The following is a 26,031-nucleotide window of genomic DNA, read 5'->3' on the forward strand; positions in this document are numbered from 1 at the left end:
GCTGTTGGGTAATGATCACACATACATATGCCTTTTGTCATTGGCTTGCCGTATATTTTCAGCTACCTTCCAGTAGTGCATTGCTGTTTCAAACTGCTGCTCTGACTTTTAACTCTATAATGTGCAAGCAATCGTGCAAATCTAATAAATTAGTACATTTTCTTTTTGTACCCCTTTGTCTGTTTTAACCCGTTTAAGGCGATAAACATGTTAAGAAATAAAATACTCTCACAAATTAAAGTAGCATACTTTAATTTGTGAGAGTATTTTATTTCTTAACATGTTTATATAGTATATATATAGTAATATAGTATGCTATTTTACTCCTTTTAACAACTTTTGGGGATTGCATTTTGTATGTAATGTCCCTTAAATGACATGAACACTAACCAAATCACAGAAGGTGCCTCCTAGTGTAGCCCATCTAGGCAAGTCCTATAAAAATGAAAAAGAGAGTGACTCCCATTCAGAGAAACACAACAGATTGCAAGACAGAAAAGCCAGATCCTCAGAGTCGCCCGAAAGACTTGCCTCCCGCTGCAGGATCAGTTGCAAACGTCCCTGAACATTTGGGATACCACTCCTTTTAGGCAGCGTCTTATCACCGTTCGGTAGAGCCCAACCGGAGCAGATTCACCACTTACACTTCACTGTTTTCCATAGAAAATGCTGCAAGCCAGATGGCATTATAAGGCAGCAGTATGGGGGCAGAGTAATATTTTATACAATTTTACCATTTTCTGCTATCTAAGGCACAAAATAATTGCATAATTTAAAATCAATGTATGTACTGATAATAATCTGTGCAGTAAGCCTTGAAAAAAGTTAATATTAGCTCATTTCTCTTGTAAGATGTATCGAGTCCACGGATTCATCCTTACTTGTGGGATATTCTCCTTCCCTACAGGAAGTGGCAGAGAGAGCACCCACAGCAGACCTGTCTATATAGCTCCCCCCTTAGCTCCACCCCCCCAGTCATTCTCTCTGCCTGCTTAACTGCTAGGAAGGGCAAAGAGCTATGTGGTGACTATAATGTTAGTTTTTTTATTTCTCAAGCAAAAGTTTATTATTTTAAATGGTACTGGTGTGTACTATTTACTCTCTGGCAGAAAAGGGATGAAGATTTCTGCAAGGAGGATGATAATCTTAGCACTTTGTAACTAAGATCCACTGCTGTTCTCACAAGGCCTGAAGAGTACTGGAAAACTTCAGTTGGGAGAAAAGTTTGCAGGCTAAGCTGCATATGAGGTATGTTCAGTCTATATTTTTCTAGACAGACTATGTTAATTCTAGAAAAGGCTGGCAATATCCCCATGAGGGAAGGGTAAGCTGTATTCAGACATTTTAATAGGAATTTCAGCTTGCTTGAAGCGCTCATTAGTTACTGGTGACACTGTTAAGAAAAAACGTTTTGTTTATTGATGCAATTATAACGTTTTCTGAAGGGACTAAAGGGCTGGTGACACTGTTAGGAAAAAAAAAAAAACGTTTTGTTTATTGATGCATTTATAACTTTTTTTGAAGTGACTAAAGGGGTCATTGTGGCTTGGTTTTGAGTTTTGTAACTCACATGGTTAATTAAGAGACACTCTGGTGTTTCTCTGATAGGCCTCAAAACATCGAGTGAGGTGGGAGGGGCCTATTTTCGCTCCTCAGTTGTGCAGTTTCCTTTCCTCTGAGACATATCACTGCTTCTCCTGAGTTTCCTGCTGTGTTTGAGCGCTGTTAAAGAAGTTTTTTTCCCCACAAATTGTTCTGAAAGGCAGGTAGGAGCCGCAGCAGAGCTGTGGCGAGGTGCTGAACGTCTTTTTTACTGGGTTTAACGTTTTTTCAATCCGTTTTTGCCATTAAGGGGTTAATTGTTTATTTGCATAGCTGTGCAAAGTTACTTAGTCTTTTTTAATGCCACTGTAAAAATTTCGTTAAGTTTACTGCTTTTTTTACACTGTTTTGCAGAACTGGTGCAGCTTTTTTTTCTCATAAAGGCACAGTACCGTTTTATTTCTAAGTGTTTTTTACTTTGATTACACTGTTTTTCAAGCTTGCTGGTTACAATACTAGCCAGTTTAACATGTCTGACACCAAGGAAAATCCTTGTTTAATATGTTTGGAAGCCATTGTGGAACCCCCTCTTAGAATGTGTCCCAATTGTACTGATATGTCTATAAACTATAAAGAACATATATTAGCACTTAAAAATAGAGCAATAGATGATTCTCAGTCAGAAGTAAATGAGGGTTCGCCATCTAGCTCTCCCCAATTGTCACAACCAGTAACGCCCGCACAAGTGACGCCAAGTACCTCTAGTGCGTCAAATTCTTATACTTTACAAGACATGGCCACAGTTATGAATACAACACTCACAGAGGTTTTAGCTAAACTGCCTGGTTTACAAGGAAAGCGGGACTGCTCTGGGTTTAGAAAAAATGCTGAGCCGTCTGACGCTTTAGTAGCCGTATCTGATATGCCCTCACAATGCTCTGAAGTAGGGGTAAGGGATTTGTTATCTGAGGGAGAAATTTCTGATTCAGGAAAGACGCTTCCTCAGACAGATTCTGATATGATGGCCTTTAAATTTAAGCTTGAACACCGCTTATTGCTCAGGGAGGTATTAGCGACTCTAGATGATTGTGACCCTATAGTGGTTCCAGAGAAATTGTGTAAAATGGATAAATACTTAGAGGTTCCTGTTTACACTGATGTTTTTCCCGTCCCTAAGAGGATTGTGAATATTATTACTAAGGAGTGGGATAGACCAGGTATTCCGTTCTCTCCCCCTCCTGTTTTTAAGAAAATGTTTCCCATATCTGACACCATGCAGGACTCGTGGCAGACAGTTCCTAAGGTGGAGGGAGCTATTTCTACTCTGTCTAAGCATACAACTATACCTATCGAAGACAGTTGTGCTTTCAAAGATCCTATGGATAAAAAATTAGAGGGTCTCCTGAAGAAAATTTTTGTTCATCAGGGTTTTTCTCTCCAACCTATTGCGTGCATTGTTCCTGTACCTACTGCAGCTGCTTTCTGGTTTGAGGCTCTTCAGATGGAGACTCCATTAGAGAAGATTATGGACAGAATCAAGGCCCTTAAGTTAGCTAATTCTTTTATTACAGATGCCGCTTTTCAACTGGCTAAATTAGCGGCAAAGAATTCAGGTTTTGCCATTTTAGCACGCAGGGCGTTATGGCTCAAGTCCTGGTCTGCTGATGTGTCATCTAAATCTAAACTTTTGAACATCCCTTTCAAAGGAAAGACCCTATTCGGGCCTGAACTGAAAGAGATTATTTCAGACATCACTGGAGGGAAAGGTCATGCCCTTCCTCAGGATAGATCAAATAAGATGAAGATCAAACAAAGTAATTTTCGTTCCTTTCGGAACTTCAAGAGTGGTTCCATTTCGGCTTCCTCTGCTACAAAGCAAGAGGGAATTTTGCCCAATCCAAGTCTGTCTGGAGACCTAACCAGGCTTGGAACAAGGGTAAACAGGCCAAAAAGCCTGCAGCTGCCTCTAAGACAGCATGAAGGGGTAGCCCCTGATCCGGGACTGGATCTATTAAAGGGCAGACTCTCTTCACTCAGGCTTGGGCAAGAGATGTTCACGATCCCTGGGCTTTAGAAATTGTGTCCCAGGGATATCTTCTGGAATTCAAAGACTCCCTTCCAAGGGGGAGATTTCATATTTCTCGATTGTCTGTAAACCAGACAAAGAGAGAGGCGTTCTTACGCTGTGTAGAAGATCTTCTTACCATAGGGGTGATCCGCCCAGTCCCAAAAGAGGAACAGGGGCTAGGGTTCTACTCAATCCTGTTTGTGGTTCCCAAAAAAGAGGGAACTTTCAGACCAATCTTGGATCTCAAAATTCTAAACAAGTTCCTCAAAGTTCCATCATTCAAGATGGAAACCATTCGGACTATTCGGCCTCTGATCCAGGAAGGTCAATATATGACTACCGTGGACTTAAAGGATGCGTATCTACACATCCCTATTCACAGAAATCATCATCAATTTCTCAGATTTGCCTTTCTAGCCAGGCATTACCAGTTTGTGGCTCTTCCCTTCGGGTTAGCCACGGCTCCAAGAATTTTCACAAAGGTGCTAGGGTCCCTTCTGGCTGTTCTACGACCTCTGGGCATAGCAGTGGCGCCTTATTTAGATGAAGACATTGTGTTGGCTTTTCTGAGATCTCACGGGTGGAAGGTGAACATAAAAAAAGAGTTCTCTCTTCCCTCTTACAAGAGTTTCCTTTCTAGGGACTCTGATAGATTCGGTAGAAATGAAAATATTTCTGACGGAGGTCAGAAAATCAAAACTCTTAACCACTTGCCGAACTCTTCATTCCATTCCTTGGCCATCTGTGGCTCAGTGTATGGAGGTAATCGGACTCATGGTAGCAGCAATGGACATAGTTCCTTTTGCCCGCCTACACCTCAGATCACTGCAACTATGCATGCTCAAACAGTGGAATGGGGATTATGCAGATTTATCTCTTCAACTTCATCTGGACCAGGAGACCAGAGATTCTCTTCTCTGGTGGTTGTCTCAGGACCACCTGTCTCAGGGAATGTACTTCCACAGGCCAGAGTGGCTCATTGTAACAACAAATGCCAGCCTGCTAGGCTGGGGTGCAGTCTGGAACTCCCTGAAAACACAGGGCTTATGGTCTCGGGAGGAATCTCTTCTTCTGATAAACATCCTAGAACTGAGAGCAATATTCAAGGCGCTTCAGGCGTGGCCTCAGCTTGCTGCAGCCAAATTGATCAGGTTTCAGTTGGACAACATCACGACTGTAGCTTATATCAATCATCAAGGAGGAACAAGGAGTTCTCTAGCGATGATGGAGGTAACCAGAATAATCCTATGGGCAGAGGATCACTCTTGCCATCTCTCAGCAATCCACATTCCAGGAGTAGAGAACTGGGAGGCGGATTTTCTAAGTCGTCAGACTTTTCATCCGGGGGAGTGGGAACTCCATCCGGAGGTATTTGCTCAGCTGATTCAGCTATGGGGCACACCAGAATTGGATCTGATGGCGTCGCGTCAGAATGCCAAACTTCCTCGTTACGGGTCCAGGTCCCGGGATCCCAAGGCGGTACTTATAGATGCTCTAGCAGTACCTTGGTCCTTCAATCTGGCCTACGTATTTCCACCGCTTTCTCTCCTCCCACGTCTGGTTGCCAGAATCAAGGAGGAGAGAGCTTGGGTGATTCTGATAGCACCTGCGTGGCCACGCAGGACTTGGTATGCAGACCTAGTGGGCATGTCCTCGGTTCCACCGTGGACCCTGCCAATGAGGCGGGACCTTCTAATCCAAGGTCCGTTCTCGCATCCAAATCTAGTTTCTCTGCGTCTGACTGCTTGGAGATTGAACGCCTAATTCTATCAAAGCGTGGGTTCTCTGAGTTGGTCATTGATACCCTGATTCAGGCTAGAAAACCTGTCACCAGGAAGATCTATCATAAGATTTAGCGCAAATATCTTTATTGGTGTGAATCCAAAGGTTACTCGTGGAGTAAGATTAGGATTCCTACAATATTGTCTTTTCTCCAAGAAGGTTTGGAGAAGGGATTATCAGCTAGTTCTCTAAAAGGACAAATATCTGCTTTGTCTATTCTACTACACAAACGTCTGGTAGATGTTCCAGACATTCAAACTTTTAGTCAGGCTTTGGTCAGAATTAAGCCTGTTGCTCTGCCTTGGAGCCTAAACTTAGTCCATAGAGTTCTTCAAGGGGTTCCGTTTGAACCTATGCATTCCATAGATATTAAGCTTCTTTCTTGGAAAGTTTTGTTCTTAGTTGCTATCTCTTCGGCTCAAAGAGTTTCTGAGCTATCTGCTTTACAGTGTGATTCCCCTTAACTTATTTTCCATGCAGATAAGGTGGTTTTGCGTACCAAACCTGGTTTTCTTCCTAGGGTTGTTTCTAATAAGAATATCATTCAAGAGATTGTTGTTCCTTCTCTGTGTCCTAATCTTTCATCAAAGAAGGAACGTCTGTTGCACAATCTTGATGTCGTTCGTGCTTTAAAGTTCTACTTACAAGCAACCAAAGATTTCCATCAAGCATCTTCATTGTTTGTTGTTATTCTGGTAAGCGGAGAGGCCAAAAGGCTACGGCTACCTCTCTTTCCTTTTGGCTGAAAAGCATCATCCGTTTGGCCTATGAGACTGCTGGACAGCAGCCTCCTGAAAGAATTGCTGCTCATTCTTCTAGAGCTGTGGCTTCCACATGGGCTTTTAAAAATGAGGCTTCTGTTGAACAGATTTGTAAGGCGGCGACTTGGTCTTCGCTTCATACTTTTTCTAAATTTTCCAAATTTGATACTTTTGCTTCTTCGGAGGCTATTTTTGGGACAAAGGTTCTACAAGCAGTGGTGCCTTCCGTTTAAGGTCCCTGTCTTGTCCCTCCCTTCATCCGTGTCCTAAAGCTTTGGTATTGGTATCCCACAAGTAAGGATGAATCCATGGACTCTATACTTACCTGATAAATTTATTTCTCTTGTGATGTATCGAGTCCACGGCCCGCCCTGTTTATTTAAGACAGGCATATATATTTTTATTTTTAAACTTTCAGTCACCACTGCACCCTATGGTTTCTCCTTTTTCTTCCTAGCCTTAGGTCAAATGACTGGGGGGTGGAGCTAAGGGGGGGAGCTATATAGACAGCTCTGCTGTGGGTGCTCTCTCTGCCACTTTCTGTAGGGAAGGAGAATATCCCACAAGTAAGGATGAATCCGTGGACTCGATACATCACAAGAGAAATAAATTTATCAGATAAGCATAAATTATGTTTTTTGCTTAATATTGACTGAAATTTTAGCTGGGTGATTTGTGAAATCAGCCGGGTTGCTATTGACGCATTTCTCAGCATAATTACTGTTTCATCAGGCATCACGCTGGAACCTTTGCAGCTGATCCTGCAGCAAGAGGCGAGTCTGCCAGACAAATCCTGGGGATCTGGCTTGCCTGTCTTGCACTCTGTTGTGCTTCACTGAATGTTAGTCACTCTCTTCATCTATATATGATGCATAGATGGGTTACCCTATGAGGAGCCTTCTGTAATTTATTTTATAACTTTTTTATGGTGGATGGTCTGACACTTGAGAAGAGCTGCCTTTGAAGTTGTTGGATAGAAGATCTTCTATTGGTTTCATTATAGTTGGACTGGACTGTGGACTTTAGTGCTGGTGTTCTATCAGATTTTGCTACCTTGTCAGAATTTGCTACAATGGCACATCAATGCGAGCTGTGGCAAGAAGGATTGATGTGTCTGTCAGCGTAGTGTCCAGAGCATGGAGGCGCTACCAGGAGACAGGCCAGTACATCAGGAGATGTGGAGGAGGCCGTAGGAGGGCAACAACCCAGCAGCAGGACCGCTACCTCCACCATTGTGCAAGGAGGAACAGGAGGAGCACTGCCCGTGCCCTGCAAAATGACCTCCAGCAGGCCACAAATGTGCATGTGTCTGCTCAAACGGTTAGAAACAGACTCCATGAGGGTGGTATGAGGGCCCAACGTCCACAGGTGGGGGTTGTGCTTACAGCCCAACACCGTGCAGGACATTTGGCATGTGCTCTTCACAGATGAAAGCAAGTTCACACTGAGCACATGTGACAGACGTAAAAGAGTCTGGAGACGCCGTGGAGAACGTTCTGCTGCCTGCAACATCCTCCAGCATGACCGGTTTGGCAGTGGGTCAGTAATGGTATGGGGTGGCATTTCTTTTGGGGGCTGCATAGCCCTCCATGTGCTCGCCAGAGGTAGCCTGACTGCCATTAGGTACCGAGATGAGATCCTCAGACCCCTTGTGAGACCATATGCTGGTGCGGTTGGCCCTGGGTTCCTCCTAATGCAAGACAATGCTAGACCTCATGTGGCTGGAGTGTGTCAGCAGTTCTTGCAAAACAAAGGCATTGATGCTATGGACTGGCCCGCCCGTTCCCCAGACCTGAATCCAATTGAGCACATCTGGGACATCATGTCTCGCTCCATCCACCAACATCACGTTGCACCACTGACTGTCCAGGAGTTTGCAGATGCTTTAGTCCAGGTCTGGGAGGAGATCCCTCAGGAGACCATCTGCCACCTCATCAGGAGCATGCACAGGCGTTGTAGGGAGGTCATACAGGCACGTGGAGGCCACACACACTACTGAGCCTCATTTTGACTTGTTTTAAGGACATTACATCAAAGTTAGATCAGTCTGTAGTGTGTTTTTCCACTTTAATTTTGAGTGTGACTCCAAATCCAGAACTCCATGGGTTAAAACATTTTATTTCCATTTTTTTATTTTTTGTGTGATTTTGTTGTCAGCACATTCAACTATGTAAAGAACAAAGTATATCATTAGAATAATTAATTAATTCAGATCTAGGATGTGTTATTTTAGTGTTCCCTTTATTTTTTTGGAGCAGTGTGTGTGTGTGTGGTGTGTGTGTGTGTGTGTGTGTGTGTATATATATATATATATATATATATATATATATATATATATATATATATATATACACTCTGAGAAAACATAAATACAAATTCCATATAAAAATTATATATATATAATTTTTATATGGAGTTTTTATTTGTTTTCTCAGAGTGAGGGTGGGTGTGTGTGTGTATATATATATATATATATATATATATATAATTTTATTTTAAAAACAAGAGGGCCAATTGACAGGTACATTACAGAACCATGATACCAAAGTTAAATAACATGTAAAGATATTATTTATACATAAATGATAAAAATGCAACATAAATAAAATTGCATAGGAAATACATGACTATTAAGAAACACAGAACTATTACGGCAATACCAAGGGAGTAGATGACTCAATAACAACATTAGTATAGAATCCATGCACAGTACAGTTAACTTATTTGCCTTAGAAGCTCCTAAAAGCTCAGGGCTCACTGCTGACAACTCAGTCAGCAGGTCATTCATGCCCGAACTTGGTGCTGCCTCACTATTTTCAGGGAGTGGTTTTCCAGTGAGTTCAACCGGCGCCGCCTCCTTTCCTCAGCCCGGTGTCACGGCAACCACAGCTGTAAGCCGCAGGAGAAGGGAGCGCTCCGCGCAAGCGCACTGTCAAACATGTCCCGCCCCACTCCAAGGGTGAGACCATTACGCAATTTGAGGGATGTTGTCCGAAAGGCATGCTTGTGGAAAGCAATAGGCTGGTCTGTGAGAGGAAATGAAGGGAGAAAGTTCCTAGTTTTGCCGCAGGTCGTATATTACGGATAGTTTACAAATAGTTAGAATTATGCAACAATAACAGTCTTGTCTTCAGTAAATCGCATATCGGATGCATTTTTTTTTGCTGAAGCTAATTCTGAGTAGTCGCTTCAAAAATAATGCTGTTTTTTTCGGGAAAATATAGCACTAAGCTATGGTATATAGTTCTATTAGACAGGCCTCAAAATGTGAAGTAATATCGGTATATTTGACTTTGTAAAACTGAAAACGTCAGATGTTCAAACCCCAGGTTGAGGTACGCATATACCAGGGTGCATGTGCAGATGTAAAGTCACTCTGCCTCCCGGATGTCAGGATTATACAACGGTCCTTAAGCTGGGTGATGCCATTTGACAAAGGTGTCTGTGGACACCGAAACGTCATGGGACTATGCTTTTAACTTTATTTTCAATTAAAGTTTTTTTTACTTAAAGTGAGTGCTGTCTTTGCTCTGGACTATATATATATATATATATATATATATATATATATATATATATATATATATATATATATATACACACACACAAACACAGTATCTCACAAAAGTGAGTACACCCCTCACATTTTTTTAAATATTTTATTATATTTTTTCTCATGACAACACTGAAGAAATGACACTTTGCTGCAATGTAAAGTAGTGAGTGTACAGCCTGTATAACAGTGTAAATTTGCTGTCCCCTCAAAATAACTTAACACACAGACATTAATGTCTAAACTGTTGGAAACATAAGTGAGTACACCCCTAAGTGGAAATGTCCAAATTGGGCCCAATTAGCCATTTTGCCTTCCCGGTGTCATGTAACTCATTGGTGTTACAAGTTCTCAGGTGTGAATGGAGAGCAGGGGTGTTAAATTTGGTGTTATCGCTCTCACACTCTCTCATACTGGTCACTGGAAATTCAACATGGCACCTCATGTCAAATAACTCTTTAAGCATCTGAAAAAAAGATTTGTTTCTCTACATATAGATGACCTAGGCTATAAGAAGATTGCCAAGACTCTAAAACTAGTCGGCACCATGGTGGGCAAGACCATACAGTGGTTTCACAGGACAGGTTCCACTCAGAACAGGCCTCTCCATGGTCGACCAAAGAAGTTGAGTGCACGTGCTCAGCGTCATATCCAGAGGTTGTCTTTGGGAAATAGATGTATGAGTGCTGCCTGCATTGCTGCAGAGGTTGAATGGGTGGGGGGTCAGCCTGTCAGTGCTCAGACCACATGCCGCACACTGCATCAAATTGGTCTGCATGGCTGTCGTCCCAGAAGGAAGCCTCTTCTAATGAGACCAAGATAAATTTATTTGGTTTAGATGGTGTCAAGCGTGTATGGCAGGAACCAGGTGAGGAGTACAAATACAAGTGTGTCTTGCCTACAGTAAGTATGGTGGTGGGAGTGTCAAGGTCTGGGCCTGCATGAGTGCTGCCGACACTGGGGAGCTACAGTTCATTGAGGGAACCATGAATTCCAACATATACTGTGACCTTTCCCTTCGGAGAATGGGCTGCAGGGCAGTATTCCAACATAACAACCCCAAACACACCTCCCAGACGACCACTGCCTTGCTAAAGAAGCTAAGGGTAAAGGTGATGGACTGGCCAAGCATGTCTCAAGACCTAAACCCTATTAATCATCTGTGGGACATCTTCAAACGGAAGGTGGGGGAGCGCAAGGCCTCTAACATCCACCAGCTTCGTGATGTCGTCAGGGAGTGGAAGAGGAATCCAGTTGGCAACCTGTGAAACTCTAGTGAACTCCATGCCCAAGAGGGTTAAGGCAGTGCTGGAAAAAAATGTTGGCCACACAAAATATTGACACTTTGGGCCCAATTTTGACATTTCCACTTAGGGGTGTGCTCACTTTTGTTGCCAACGGTTTAGACATTAATGGCTGTCTGTTGAGTTTTTTTTGAGGGGACAGCAAATTTACACTGTTATACAGGCTGTACACTAACTACTTTACATTACATTGTAGCAAATTGTAATTTCTTCAGTGTTGTTACATGAAAAGATATAATAAAATATTTACAAAAATGTGAGGGGTGTACTCACTTTTGTGAGATACTGTATATATGTGTGTGTGTGTGCGCAGGACATGCTTTTATCGTCCTCCGTGGCAACTGATTTAACTGTGCATGCGAGCATTTATTGGCTGCAACAAAATCCAACAGGACAACTTCCTTATCAGAATTCGCTTCCTCTCACTATGCATGCTGCTTATTATATAATCCCATTCCACACATTCCTTTTTAACATATTTGGAGTGTGATTACGTAATACTGAGTATGCGCACTGACAGGTAGCAAATTATAACAAGGTAGCAAAATCTGATAGAACACCAGCATTGTTGTTCTGTCATTTGTGTGGCGCCCCTTTTTATATGATATATTTTTGATATTATATTGTGTGAAATTATTGAATTATTATTGAATTAATGTTCCTGCTTGTGGAGGTATATTCCTATCCACTCAAAGATTTCTTGGGTGGTAACTAACCATAGAACAAGCTATTATGCTATTGTTCGTTCCCAGGTTGAGCGCTTCTCTCTTTTTATTTATACCACTCAAAGATATCCTTGTCAGCTAAATTCCACTTTAATTAAAAGGTAACAAATATTCATGGTTAAAACATCCTGGCACCTGGGAAACTCATAAAATTTTACTTATGTTTCCTAATTATTCAGAGAAGTATAATGCATCTTTATATTAGGGCCTTCTTGTCGTCTCAAAGATCTGTCCTAGAGTCTGATGTTCAAAACCTCGCCACTCAGGTGAGATATTCTAAGAAGTCTTGTCGGTATGGCGAGCGAGGCTCTTAAAAAAATAATAGAAACACAAATGTTATCTTGAGAAATGTTTATGTTGCTGTGTAGTGTTCTTTATGTGAAACAGAGAATCCTACATTACAATACAAGGTTTAAAAAAAATATTTTGTGGGATTTCTCTCCATGCCTATGAGGTTTTGAATATCGGGCCCAAAGTCTCAAAATCTATTTTTTCCCTACAGTTATATTTTTTTCTGCTCTATATGGAAGGAAATAATGCTTTATTCTTACCTCTAGCACCTAATAAATGGACTCTTTGACCCACACTCCCTAGAGAGCCAAGAAAGCTAGCTAAATCTGTAACCCAGGTTTTCATAACCTTGCAAATACCAGCTATATGATTTGCAGGTTTCACAATTTGTTTTTTTAACTCTCTCGCGCAAGCCTGAGACACAATAGTTTTTACACAAAAGCAAGAGGTGTTTAATGCCTTTTTAATAGGCTGTTGTTTCACTGAATTGTTTTGCCTGTTATGAGCCTATAAAGTGATGATGCAAATTTTTAAAAAAATGACTTGCTAGTTTTCCTGTCAGAAATATATATAACAAATTGTACAATAGGGTGTAGCCAACATGTTTGATGAACTAATTATAGGTGATTGTAGTTCTATGAGCAATTCACTGAGCAATAAGTTCTAAACACTCATCCTTTATCTTCCAGTAAGACTTCCTAACACACAAATAATTCATCTTAAAAGTAGAACCATCTGTTGCAGGGAGATAATTGCATTAAACAATGAGTGTTGTTTTTTATCTCTACACGCTTAGCTTGTTTAACACTGACAAAGGATTTATGCAGTAGAAGCAGTTTTTTCTCCCTTCAGTTTTGGGTTGGTGATTTTTTAATTTCCCCAAAGTTTGCCTCTACCAATGCACAGGGAACTCATAATATATCATTCAAGCATTAATTTAGTGTGAAGTTGTCTTTTGATTTTAAACAGTGTGTTTATATCTCTTAAAGGGATATGACATCCATTTTTTGTTTCTTTCATGATTCAGATAGAGCATGCAATTTTATGCAACTTTCTAATTGACTCCTATTATCAAGTTCTCTTGGTATCTTTATTTGAAAAGCAGGGATGTAAGCTTAGGAGCCAGTCCATCTTTGGTTCAGCACCTGGGTGGCGCTAACTTATTGATGGGTAAATGTAGCCACCAATCAGCAAGCGCTACCCAGGATTCTGAACCAAAAATGGGCAGGCTCCTAAGCTTACATTCCTGCTTTTTTAAAATAGATACCAAGAGAACTTGATAATAGGAGTCAATTAGAAAGTTGCATAAAATTGCATGCTCTATCTGAATCATGCAAGAAAAAAATAGATGTCATATCCCTTTTAAGAGATTTAAAACACACTGTTTAAAATCAAAAGACAACTTCACACTAAATTAATTTTATGTATTGGATGTCAGACTCACCTACTCAAGTGTAAACATGAGGGAGGTGTGAGAGGGGAGGGACAATCTTACTGCTTTCCATGACAAGCAGGAACTTATCGGTTTTATTAGGCCTTTCTAACATGTGTCCCACTGACATGTACAGTGGGGCAGTAGTTGGTAAATGTCTAGATTGTTTATAATGTATTTGTAATCCCCAAGGAAGAACATGCTGTGATCTGAGATGTCATTGCAAAAAATGCAGCATGTCTGCAGAAAGAATGGGACACATACAGAAACCGTTGGTGCTAATGCTTTGCAGTGCTGCTTCACATCATATTGTTGTCTTCAAACCGCGCTGTCCTCTGGCTGCACTGTCTAAGTTTTCCTTAACACAGTGAAGCCAGAGCAAGGCGCTGTTTGAAGAGAACAGTCTAATATGAAGCAGCTTTGTAAAGCGGCAGCGCATTAATTAATGACTGGCACTCAGGGATTTCTTCAAACCTGCTCACTAGCCTTTCCCAATCTGCTGTTACTCCTGAATGTAAGATGTCCTTGTTACCAGTGCACCTTTTTTATTTCTACATTTTTACTTTATAATTATTTGATGTTAGACCAAGAGCAAAGAAAACAAATTTATTCAAGAGACATTTTAAAACTTTATCTGCAGCTAATTTGCAATTCAATTTTCAACTACTCTTATATACTGTATTATAAAACTTTCAAAAAACCTTTGTTCTCCAGTTAATCAACATGATGCAATTAAGCAAGTGCTTTAGTGTAAATGCCTAATTTAAAATCCAGTTTTAATTAAAAATGACCTGCAAAAAAAAATTTAAAAAAATTTAATTGCAGAAAGTGAAAAAATAGTTCTGCCTCTGGGTTCGTAATTTTTTTTTTTTTTATGTACAGAACCACAACTTTCTCTGTACATTCTTTGTATTCATTGTATACGATCTGTGGAAATATTAGTACTCATAGTTAACTCTGAAATAGGCTGTAAAGAAAAACAAAAATGCAGTTGTATATTACCGAAGGCATTATAGATGTGTTATCCTTACTAAACTAGGGCCCCCATATACTAAGAAGCAAGCGGATAAGCTTCTCGACTCAAAGTTGTCCGCTCGCCTTCACTACATACAGGAAGCGGACGAACGGGATCCTCTCCATATGTATTATTACTCGCTCAAGTGAGTGTGTAAAGCCGTCCCTTCTCTCACACGACCAATTGCATGAGAGAAGGGACTGTCAATCACCCAGAGCGAGCGTTTAGTGATTTCTCCTCGCCACCTATGAGGTGGGGTAGAGTGTAATAAGCAGCGATCTAATGACCGCTGCTTCTTACATTGCTGGAAGCAGGCTCACATATACAAACCTGCCCCGCAAAGGCTCCGGAGCAGTTTACGCTACTATTACATGGAACCCATGTAGCTTTAATGTTTTGTTTAGTTGCATTTATTCTCCCTCATAACCCTGTGAATCAAAATGTTTCATATTTTGTTGCTAAGTGAATGTATATATAGTACAGTATTTTTCTTTGTTGAAAAACATAATTTATGTAAGAACTTACCTGATAAATTCATTTCTTTCATATTGGCAAGAGTCCATGAGCCAGTGACGTATAAGATATGCAATCCTACCAGGAGGGGCAAAGTTTCCCAAACCTCAAAATGCCTATAAATACACCCCTCACCACACCCACAATTCAGTTTAACGAATAGCCAAGTAGTTGGGTGATATAAAAAGGAGTAGAAAGCATCTAAAAAGGAACTGGAAATATAATTGTGCTTTATACAAAAAATCATAACCACCAAAAACAGGGTGGGTCTCATGGACTCTTGCCAATATGAAAGAAATGAATTTATCAGGTAAGTTCTTACATAAATTATGTTTTCTTTCATGTAATTGGCAAGAGTCCATGAGCTAATGACGTATGGGATAGTAATACCCAAGATGTGGAACTCCACAGAAGAGTCACTAGAGAGGGATAAAATAAAAACAGCCATTTTCCGCTGAAAAAATTAAATCCACATCCAAAAAATAAGTTTTTCTCATAATTGAAAAGAAAAAAACGTAAAACATAAGCAGAGGAATCAAACTGAAACAGCTGCCTGAAAAACTTTTCTACCAAAAACTGCTTCCGAAGAGGCAAACACATCAAAATGGTAGAATTTAGTAAATGTATGCAAAGAAGACCAAATTGCTGCTTTGCAAATCTGATCAACTGAAGCTTCATTCTTAAAAGATCACGAAGTGGAGACCGATCTAGTAGAATGAGCTGTGATTTTCTGAGGCGGGGCCTGATGAATCAAAAGCTTTAACCAAGATGCGAAGGAAATGGCAGATGCTTTCTGACATTTCCTAGAACCAGAAAAGACAACAAATAGACTGGAAGTCTTCCTAAAATCTTTAGTAGCTTCAACATAATATTTGAAAGCTCTAACAACATCCAAAGAATGTAAGGATCTCTCCAAAGAATTCTTAGGATTAGGACACAAAGAGGGAACAACAATTTCCCTATTAATGTTATTAGAATTCACAACCTTAGGAAGAAATTCAAATGAAGTCCGCAAAACCGCCTTATTCTTATGGAAAATCAGAAAAGGAGACTCACAAGAATGAGCAGATAATTCGGAAACTCTTCTAGCAGAAGAGAGAGCCAAAAGGAACAACACTTTCCAAGAAAGTAGTTTAATATCCAAAGAATGCATAGGCTCAAAAGGAGGAGCTTGTAAAGCCTTCAAAATGAAATTAAGACTCCTAGGAGGGGAGATTGATTTAATGACAGGCTTGACACGGACCAAAGCCTGTATAAAACAGTGAATATCAGGAAGCTTAGCAATTTTTCTGTGAAATAAAACAGCAGAGATTTGTCCTTTCAAGGAACTTGCAGACAAACCTCTATCCAAACCACCCTGAAGAAACTGTAAAATAAAATAAGTCTTCCAAACTCAATAATAAATCTTCCTAGAAACAGATTTACGTGCCTGTAACATAGTATTAATCACTGAATCTGAGAAACCTCTATGACTAAGCACTAAGCGTTTCCATACCTTCAAATTTAAAGATTTGAGATCCTGATGGAAAAACGGACCTTGAGACAAAAGGTGTGTTCTTAAAGGAAGTGGTCAAGGTCGGCAACTGGACATCCGAACAAGATCCGCATACCAAAACCTGTGAGGCCATGCTGGTGCTAACAGAAATGATGATCTTGGAGATCATTCTTGGAAGAAGAACTAGATGCCGGAAAATATAAGCAGGTTGGTAAAACTGCTAACGCATTCATCAACTCCGCCTGAGGATCCCTGGAACTGAATAAGTACCTGGAAAGTTTCTTGTTTAGATGGGAAGCCATCAGATCTATTTCTGGAAGACCCCACATCTGTATAATCTGAAAAAAACACATCTGGATGGAGAGACCACTCCCCCGGATGTAAAGTCTGACGGCTGAGATAATCCGCTTCCCAATTAACTATACCTGGGATATGTACCGCAGAAATTAGACAAGAGCTGGATTCCACCCAATAAAGTATCCAAGATACTTCTTTCATAGCTAGGGGACTGTGAGTCCCATCCTGATGATTGACATATGCCACAGTTGTGATATTGTCTGTCTGAAAACAAATAAATGATTCTCTTCAACAGAGGCCAAACCTGAAGAGCCCTGAAAATAGCACAGAGTTGTAAAATATTAATTAGTAACCTCGCCTCTTGAGGTTTCCAAACTCCTTGTGCTGTCAGAGATCCCCAGACAGATCCCTAACCTGAAAGACTTGCATCTGTTGTGATTACAGTCCCGGTTGGACGAACAAAAGAGGCCCCTTGAACTAAACGATGGTGGTCTTACCACCAAGACAGAGAGAGTCGAACGTTGTGATTTAAGGTTATTGACTGTGATATCCCTGTATAATCCCTACGCCATTGATCCAGCATTCAAAGCTGACAAGGTCTTATATGAAAACAAGCAAAGGGAATGATCAAGACTGAAGTTTTTGACAAGCTAAAACCAATTTCATTCGTCTCTTGTCTGTTAGAGACAGTCATGGACACTGAATCTATCTGGAAACCTAAAAAGGTGACCCTTGTCTGAGGAATCAAGGAACTTTCCGGTAAATTGATCCTCCAACCATGTCTTTGAAGAAACAATACTGGTTGTTTCATGTGAGATTCGGCAGAATGTAAAGACTGAGCTAGTACGAAGATATCATCCAAATAAGGAACACCGCAATACCCTGTTCTCTGAATACAGAGAGTAGGACATCAAGAACCTTTGAGAAAAAACTTGGAGCTGTCGCTAGGCCAAATGGAAAAGCGACAAATTGGTAATCTTGTCTAGAAAAGAGAATCTCAGAAACCGATAGTGGTCTGGATGAATATGAAGATAGGCATCCTTTAAGCCTATCGTGGACATATAATGACCTTACTGAACAAAAGGCAGAATAGTCCTTATAGTTACCATTTGAAAGATGGTACTCTTACAAAATGATTCAAAATTTCAGATCCAGAACTGGCCTGAATAAATTTTCTTTCTTTGGGACAATGAATAGATTTGAATAGAACCTCAGACCCTGTTCCTGAAACGGAACTGGTATGATTACCCCTGAAAGCTCCAGATCTGAAGCCTGAGCCTTCACTGGATTTACTGGGATGCGTGAGAAAAAAATCTTCTCACAGGAGGTCTTACTCTGAGTCCTCTTCGATACCCTTGAGAGACAATACTCTGAATCCACTGATTTTGGACAGAATTTGTCCAAATGTTTTGGAAAAAATATCAATCTGCCCCCCACCAGCTGAGATGAAATGAGGGTCGCACCTTCATGCAGACTTGGGGGCTAGCTTTGGTTTCTTAAAGGGCTTGGATCTATTTCAACTTAAAGAAGGTTTCCAATTGGAACCAGATTCTTTGAGGGAAGGATTGGCTTTCTGTTCCTTATTTTGTTGAAAAGAACGAAAACGATTAGAAGGTTTTAGATTTACCCTTAGGATTATATCCTGAGGCAAACAAACTCCCTTCCCCCCAATGATAGTTGAGATAATTGAATCCAACTGAGAACCAGATAAATTATTACCTTGGAAAGAAAGAGATAGTAATCTAGATTTAGATACCATGTCAGCATTCCAATATTTAAGCCACAAAGCTCTTCTAGCTAAGATAGCTTAAGACATAGATTTAACATCAATTTTGATGATATCAAAAATAGCATCACAGATAAAATGATTAGCATGTTGAAGCAAGCAAACAATGCTAGACAAATCAAAATCTGTTTCCTGTTGCGCTAAGCTTTCCAACCAAAAAGTTAATGCAGCTGCAACATCAGCCATATATATAGCAGGCCTAAGAATATAGCCAGGAATAGTAGTATGTTTGGCAAGAGTAGAAATAGCCCCATCAACTGTGGGGGATTTTTTCTCTAGCTGCTGGCAAAGGATACAACTTCTTAAATCTAAAAGAAGGAATATAAGAAGTACTAGGCCTATTCCATTCCTTACAAATCATATCAGAAATAGCTTTAGGAACTGGAAAAACCTCTGGAGTAACCACAGGAGGTTTGCAATCAGTATTTAAACGTTTACTAATTTGAGTAACAAGAGGACTAGAATTCTCAATATCCAAAGTAACCAACACTTCTTTATGAATATACTCCGTCTTAAAGAGATAAGTAGATTTGTCAGTGTCAATATTTGAGTAAGGATCTTCTGAACCAGAGGAGGATAATTCAATATGTTGTCGGTCATTTGAAATTTCATCAACTTTATGAGAAGTTTTAAAAGACCTTTTATGTTTATTAGAAGGCAAAATAGCAGACAAAGCCTTCTGAATCGCATCAGCAATAAAAATCTTTTATATTCACAGGAATATCATGTACATCAGATGTTGAAAGAACAACAGGCATTGTACTAGTACTGAAGGATACATTCTCTGCATGCAAAAGCTTGCCATGACAACTGTTACATACTACAGCTGGAGATATAATCTCCACAAATTTACAACAGATACACTTATAGAACTGTTAGAACTGTTATCAGGCAGCAGGATTCCAACAGTGGTTTCTGAGACAGGATCAGATTGAGACATCTTGCAATTGTAAGAGAAAACCCCCCAACATATAAAGCAAAATGATCAATTTCCTTATATGGCAGTTTCAGGAATGGGAATAAAATGCAAACAACATAGCCCTATGAGTATAAAAAAGAGCAATAGGCATATAGGAAGTGGGGTTTAAATAAATAAATAAATTATTTGGCGCCAAGTATGACGCACAATGCAAAATGATTTTTTTTTGGCACTAGCAACATTCCGGAAATGACGCAACTCGCGTCCTGGCAGACGCAACCAAGTATAAGGAAACCTGGCATCAACGAAGACACTGGAAATGATGAATTTGCGTCACCGAACGTACCTTCGCGTCAAAAAATTCTCACACCAAGAATCACGCAATAAATATCAGCATTTCACGAACTAGCAAGCCTAATTTTGAGCGCAAAAATTATTGAAAAAACAGTCAAATTTGAAGAAAAGACTATACTCCAGGTAGTAAAAAATAACTTCCTAAATATGTTTCCCAATTTTGAAACTGATAGTCTGCAAAAGGAAATATACATAAACCTGACTCATTGCAAATATAAGTACAATAAATATATTTAAAACTTTATAATAATACATAAAGTGCCAAACCATAGCTGAGAGTGTCTTAAGTAATGAAAAGATACTTCCCGAAAGACACCCATCCACATATAGCAGATAGCCAAACCAGTACTGAAACAGTTATCAGTAGAGGTAATGGAATATGAGAGTATATCGTCGATCTGAAAAGGGAGATAGGAGATTAATCTATACGACCGATAACGGAGAACCTTTGAAAAGATTTCTCGTGAGAAAAACCATAGAATCAATAGGTCCCTTCACATCCCTCTGACAAACGCTGTACTCTGAGAGGAATCAGGCTTCAAAATGCTGAGAAGCGCATATCAACGAAGAAAATCAAGCACAAACTTACTTCACCACCTCCTTAGGAGGCAAAGCTTGTAAAACTGAATTGTGGGTGTGGTGAGAGGTGTATTTATAGGCATTTTGAGGTTTGGGAAACTTTGCCCCTCCTGGTAGGATTGTATATCCCATATGTCACTAGCTCATGGACTCTTGCCAATTACATGAAAGAAAGCAAGTTTAAGATTCAATTTTCCATCTAAAGGGAGGAGAGTCCACGGCTTCATTCATTACTAGTGGGAATTAAGAACCTGGCCACCAGGAGGAGGCAAAAACACCCCAGCCAAAGGCTTAAATACCTCCTCCACTCCCCTCATCCCCCAGTCATTCTTTGCCTTTCGTCACAGGAGGTGGCAGAGAGGTGCCGGAATATCGGAGGTCTCTTATGAGGGGTTCTACCCTTCGCTATGGGCCAGGAGTTTAAGTAGCCCTTTAACGTTCACCCAAGCCCTCACATTGAGAAGCTTAGAGTCCGGAGATGCAGGGGGAACTTCTCTTTGCGACACCATCTCGACTCATATTAGCACGGCGTAGATTCTGGTAAGATCGTTTCATTTTTACATAATGATAGCACAGAAGCAGGGCCACAGTGTGGCGCCTTTTATCTTTATAGAATCAAGGGGTAATATTCCTATGAAGGGATTATTGAGTGGGGGGGGTGTACATGATAAGTTTATTATGTGTTTGTTGCGTTATGTGCAAGGACGCGGCTCTGGCATTTTGTGGAACTGACAGGTTTTTTTCTGGAAGTTTTGCGCTGTCTTTTTTGGCGCGTTTTCTCATCGGCAGGGATGGTCCTGCATAGTCATCCTTGTGACCCGGTGGGGCTTCTTCACTTCCGGTCTGATCTGCAACGGAGGAGACAAAGCGGTTTCTGAGTCCGGTTCATAGGAGGTGGTGAGTGCCCCGTCCATTGGTGGTTATAAAGGTGTCTGTTCTAGTCTTTTTTTCTAAAAAGCTATGGAGGATTCTGAAGCGTTAGAGGGTGAGGGTACTCCCTCTTTAGCTAAGTCTTATACCTGTGTTTATTATGAGGTTTTGGTAGACCAGCCTGCACAACTGTGTTCCACATGTCTAGCACTACTGAACCATTCACCTCTGAGGGGTCTCCGTCCCGTGAGCTGCGTTCCCCAATGGCGTCCCCTATACCACATGCAGCGCCGCAGGGTCCGACTGTTACCCCTTCGGGGGAAATTGCATGGCTGCCGGACTTTGTGGACTAGCTTGAAACGGCAGTCGCTATGTTGATCCATGCCTTGCCACGTTCTGCTAAGCGCAAGCGTAGAGCTTTTCATAGCGGCCCGACCCAGGAGTTGTGTCTGTCGGACGCCCCAGTGGGGTGGTACGATGACGAGGCCTAATCAGACGCATCGGAAGAGGCACATTCGTGGTCGGAGTCCGCGTCATCTGAACCTCCGGCAGCGAAGGAACCTGGTTTTCGGTTTAAAATGGAGAACAGCGTTTTTTGTTAAAGCAAGTGCTGGCTATCTTAGAGGTTCCGGAACCCAAACTACCAGAGGAGCCCTCCATTCCTAAGTTGGATAAGGTTTACAAGGACAGGGTGGTTCCTAGACCTTCCCGGTTCCTGTCAAGATGGCGAACATTATTAAGAATGAGTGGGAGTGATTAGGTTCTTCCTTTTCTCCCTCTCAATCTAAAAAAGCTTTTCCCCGTCCCGGAGGCCCAGCTAGAGTTGTGGGGGACCATTCCCAAGGTGGATGGGGCCATCTCCACGCTCGCTAAGCACACAACAATTCCTTTAGAGGATAGTTCTTTGTTCAAGGAGCCTTTGGATAAGAAGTTGGAAAACATGTTGCGAAAGATGTTTTAACACACAGGGTTTGTTTTTCAACCGGCAGCGGCGGTAGCTAGAGCTGCATCATATTGGTGCAATGCATTATTTGATATGATTGAGGGTGCACCCTCTTTCGAAGAGGTGCAGGAAAAGATTAAGGCCCTAAAGGTGGCCAATTCTTTCATTTGTGACGCTAATATGCTGATTATCCGCCTGAGTGCCAAGGTGTCCGGTTTTTCGGTTCTAGCACGCAGAGCTCTGTGGCTAAAATCATGGTCGGTGGACATGACCTCTAAGACGAGGCTGTTGTCTTTGCTTTTCAAGGGCAAGATCCTGTTTGGTCCGGGTCTAGACTCATCATTTCCATGGTTACAGGAGGCAAGGGTGCCTTCCTTCCCCAGGATAAGAAGTCAAAGCCTAAGAGAGCTAATTTTCATCCCTTTCACGTGGATAAGGCGCAGTGCGCTCAGCACACCGTGAAAGCAGAACAATTCTAGGGTGCCTGGAAGCCTGCTCAAGCTTGGAACAAGTCTAAGCAGCACAAGAAGCCCACTGAGACTAAGTCAGCATGAAGGGGCGGCCCCCCACTGCTCAGCGGACCGAGTGGGGGGGCAGATTGTCTCTGTTCTTAGACGCCTGGTTGCAGGACGTTCAGGACCCATGGGGACATCCTTCATGAGACCGTCCTGGGAGATTGTGACCTTGGATGCAAGTCTGGCGGGATGGGGAGCTGTCTCGGGTGCCAGGAGGGCACAAGTGAAGTGGTCTCGCTTAGAGTCCCTTCTTCCAATAAATATTCTGGAGCTTCAAGCGATCTATAGCGCTCTGAAGGCGTGGCCTCGTCTGAGAGACTTCAGCTTTATCAGGTTCCAGACAGACAATATCACCTCGGTTGCTTACATCAACCACCAGGGAGGCACGAGGAGCTCCTTGGCAATGAGGGAGGTGTCTCGGATACTGGAATGGGAGGAAACCCACAACTGTTCGCTCTCTGCAATCCACATCCCGGGTGTGGACAACTGGGAGGCGGATTTTCTCAGCAGGCAGACTTTTCACCCGGGGGAATGGTCTCTTCACCCCGAGGTGATCTGTCTCAGATGAGGGATGCTGGAGATCGATCTCATGGCGTCCAGATTGAACTGCAAGCTTCCCCGATACGGATAAAGGTTGAGGGACCCCCAGGCGGAGCTAATGGATGCATTGGCGATGCCTTGGGGGTTCGGTCTAGTATACATATTCCCTCCGTTACCGCTTCTTCCTCATGTAGTGGCGCATATAAAGCAGGAGAGAGCATCTTCCATTCTGATTGCTCTGGTTCAGGCAAGAAAGCCGGTCACTCGTCGCATCTATCATAAGGTGTGGAGGACTTACTTGTCCCGGTGTGAGACTCATGGCTACACTTGGCACAGGGTGAGAGTATCCAGGATTTTGGCCTTTCTTCAAGAGGGATTGGAGAAGGGTCTCGCCGCTAGTTCCCATCTCGAATCAGGCCTGTCTTTAAGCAGTCTGCTCCCCTGGGAGCTTAAACTTGGTACTTAAGGTCTTACAGAAGGTTCTGTTTGAACCTATGCATTCTCTTGAAGAAAGAGAACCTTCCATGATAGAATCTTTACGTTGGCCATTGCACTGGCATGCAGAGTTTCTGAGCTGACGGCCTTGCAATATGAGCCCCCTTATCTGGTATTTCATGCGGATAAGGCTGTTCTTCGCACTGGTGTGGGGTTTCTCCCCAAGGTGGTGTCTAACCGCAATATCAATCAAGAGATAGTCTTTCCTTCTTTATGTCCTAATCCTTCTTCTTCTAAGGAGAGGTTACTTCATAATCTGGACATGGTTTGTGCGTTAAAATTTCATCTTCAGACCACAAAGGATTTCAGACAATCTAACTCTCTTTTTTTCGTGTATTCAGGGAAATGCAGGGGTCAGAGGGCTTCTGCTACTTCTTTGTCTTTTTGGCTGAGGAGCCTGATCCGCTTGGCCTATGAGACAGTGGGTCATAAGCCTCCTCAGAGGATTACGGCTCATTCCACTAGAGCGGTAGCTTCATCTTGGACCTTCAAGAATGAGGCTTCTATGGAGCAGATTTGCAAGGCGACTATCTGGTCCTCCTTGCACACCTTCACTAAGTTTTACAAATTTTACGTTTTTGTTTCTGCGGAAGCGTTTTTTGGGAGAAAGGTTCTACAGGCTGTGGTGGCCTCAGATTAAGGGTCCGCCTTTTACCCTCCCGGTTTCATTCAGTGTCCTCTAGAGCTTGAATATATGTTCCCACTAGTAATGAATGAAGCTGTGGACTATCCTCCCCTTTTAGATGGAAAACATAAATTATGCTTACCTTATATTTTATTTCCTTTGAGGGGAGGGGAGTCTACGGCCCCCGCCTGTAGCTCCGATGGGCGGACCTAAATTTTATATTCTCTTCTGGCACCATTTATACCCTAATATGTCTCCTACTGTTTTGCTCCCTCGGCAGAATGACTGGGGGATGAGGGGAGTGGGGGAAGTATTTAAACCTTTGGCTGGGGTGTCTTTGCCTCCTCCTGGTGGCCAGGTTCTTAATTCTCACTAGTAATGAATGAAGCCGTGGACTCTCCTCCCCTCGATGGAAATAAAATTATCAGGTAAGCATAATTTATGTTTTCTTTTAATTTTTCTTCAAGGATTTTGAGAGTTTTTATGGACATTAAAGCCATTTTTTTGGAGATTGTTCTTATCAACTAGTGCACAATTGTTCCGTCATTGTCAAATGGGTTCAGCTATTCTCTGTATGCTTTATCAATATAAACTTAAACATATTCACTGACCAAAAATTGTGTATTGCTTCTTATCTGTATGTACGATATGATATTTATGATTTTTTTTTTATTTGTCTGCTTTGAATGTTTTGTGCACACACACACAAACGGATGCATGTACACACACACATAGAACAGCACGTGCACATGTACATATTCAAAGAGATCAGAATTACGTAGCTATGTGGCAAACAAAACACATCCATACACTTCTTCTGTTCATTTTTAGACTTGTTTGTGTTTACCTTTTAAATGATATGAACAGTATCTCGGGTTGAGAGTAATTTGCATAAGCACTTAGTTACAGAAATAATTGTTGAGTGATGGAACAGACGTCTAATAGAGGTGCTATATTAAAGGGACAGTATACACTCATTTTCATATAACTGCATGTAATAGACACTACTATAAAGAATAAGATGCACAGATACGGATATAAAAATCCAGTATAAAATGGTTTAAAAACGTACTTAGAAGCTTTCAGTTTAGCTCTGTTGAAAAGGCAGTTGGAAAGCCCACTGCAAGTGGGAAATAAGACACTCCCCCCTCCCCCTTCTTTTGCATATGAAAAGACCCTTTACACAAACAGGAGCAAGCTGGAGAAGGTATCTGACGGTATTCACATAAAACATTGGGGCTTGGTTAGGAGTCTGAAAATCAGAGCAATGTTATTTAAAAATAAGCAAAATTATACATTTTTTTTAAAAAAGAAAACTTTATGGGCTTTATAAATAGATCATCTACAAAACATTTATGCAAAGAAAAAATGAGTTTATAATGGCCCTTTAAGGAATCTTTTAGATGGGGAAAAGGCTAGAATTACTGGGATATGCAGGTATGTATTAAATATTGCTTAGATTAATGACTTTTAAAGGCAAATGTCTTGCCTAGTTTGTCTGCAAAATTCAGAGAGGGTGCAAAAGTTCAATATCAACAGTGTCAAGTTTAATAAAAAAGTGCCTGGTTTTTAAAAAATACTCCTAAAAACAGGGGCACTTTCATTCATTAAACTTTACATTTAAGCG

General features: G+C 41.4%; 1 protein-coding gene across 1 annotated transcript in view; it reads left to right on the top strand.

Annotated features, from left to right (window-relative positions):
• The window catches only part of AHR (aryl hydrocarbon receptor), a 370,224-nt gene that overhangs the window by 59,238 nt on the left and 284,955 nt on the right, over positions 1-26,031 (top strand). The gene's annotated exons all lie outside the window — the stretch shown is intronic.

The sequence above is a fragment of the Bombina bombina genome, chromosome 5 (assembly GCF_027579735.1).
Source record: "Bombina bombina isolate aBomBom1 chromosome 5, aBomBom1.pri, whole genome shotgun sequence".
Lineage (NCBI taxonomy): Eukaryota > Metazoa > Chordata > Amphibia > Anura > Bombinatoridae > Bombina > Bombina bombina.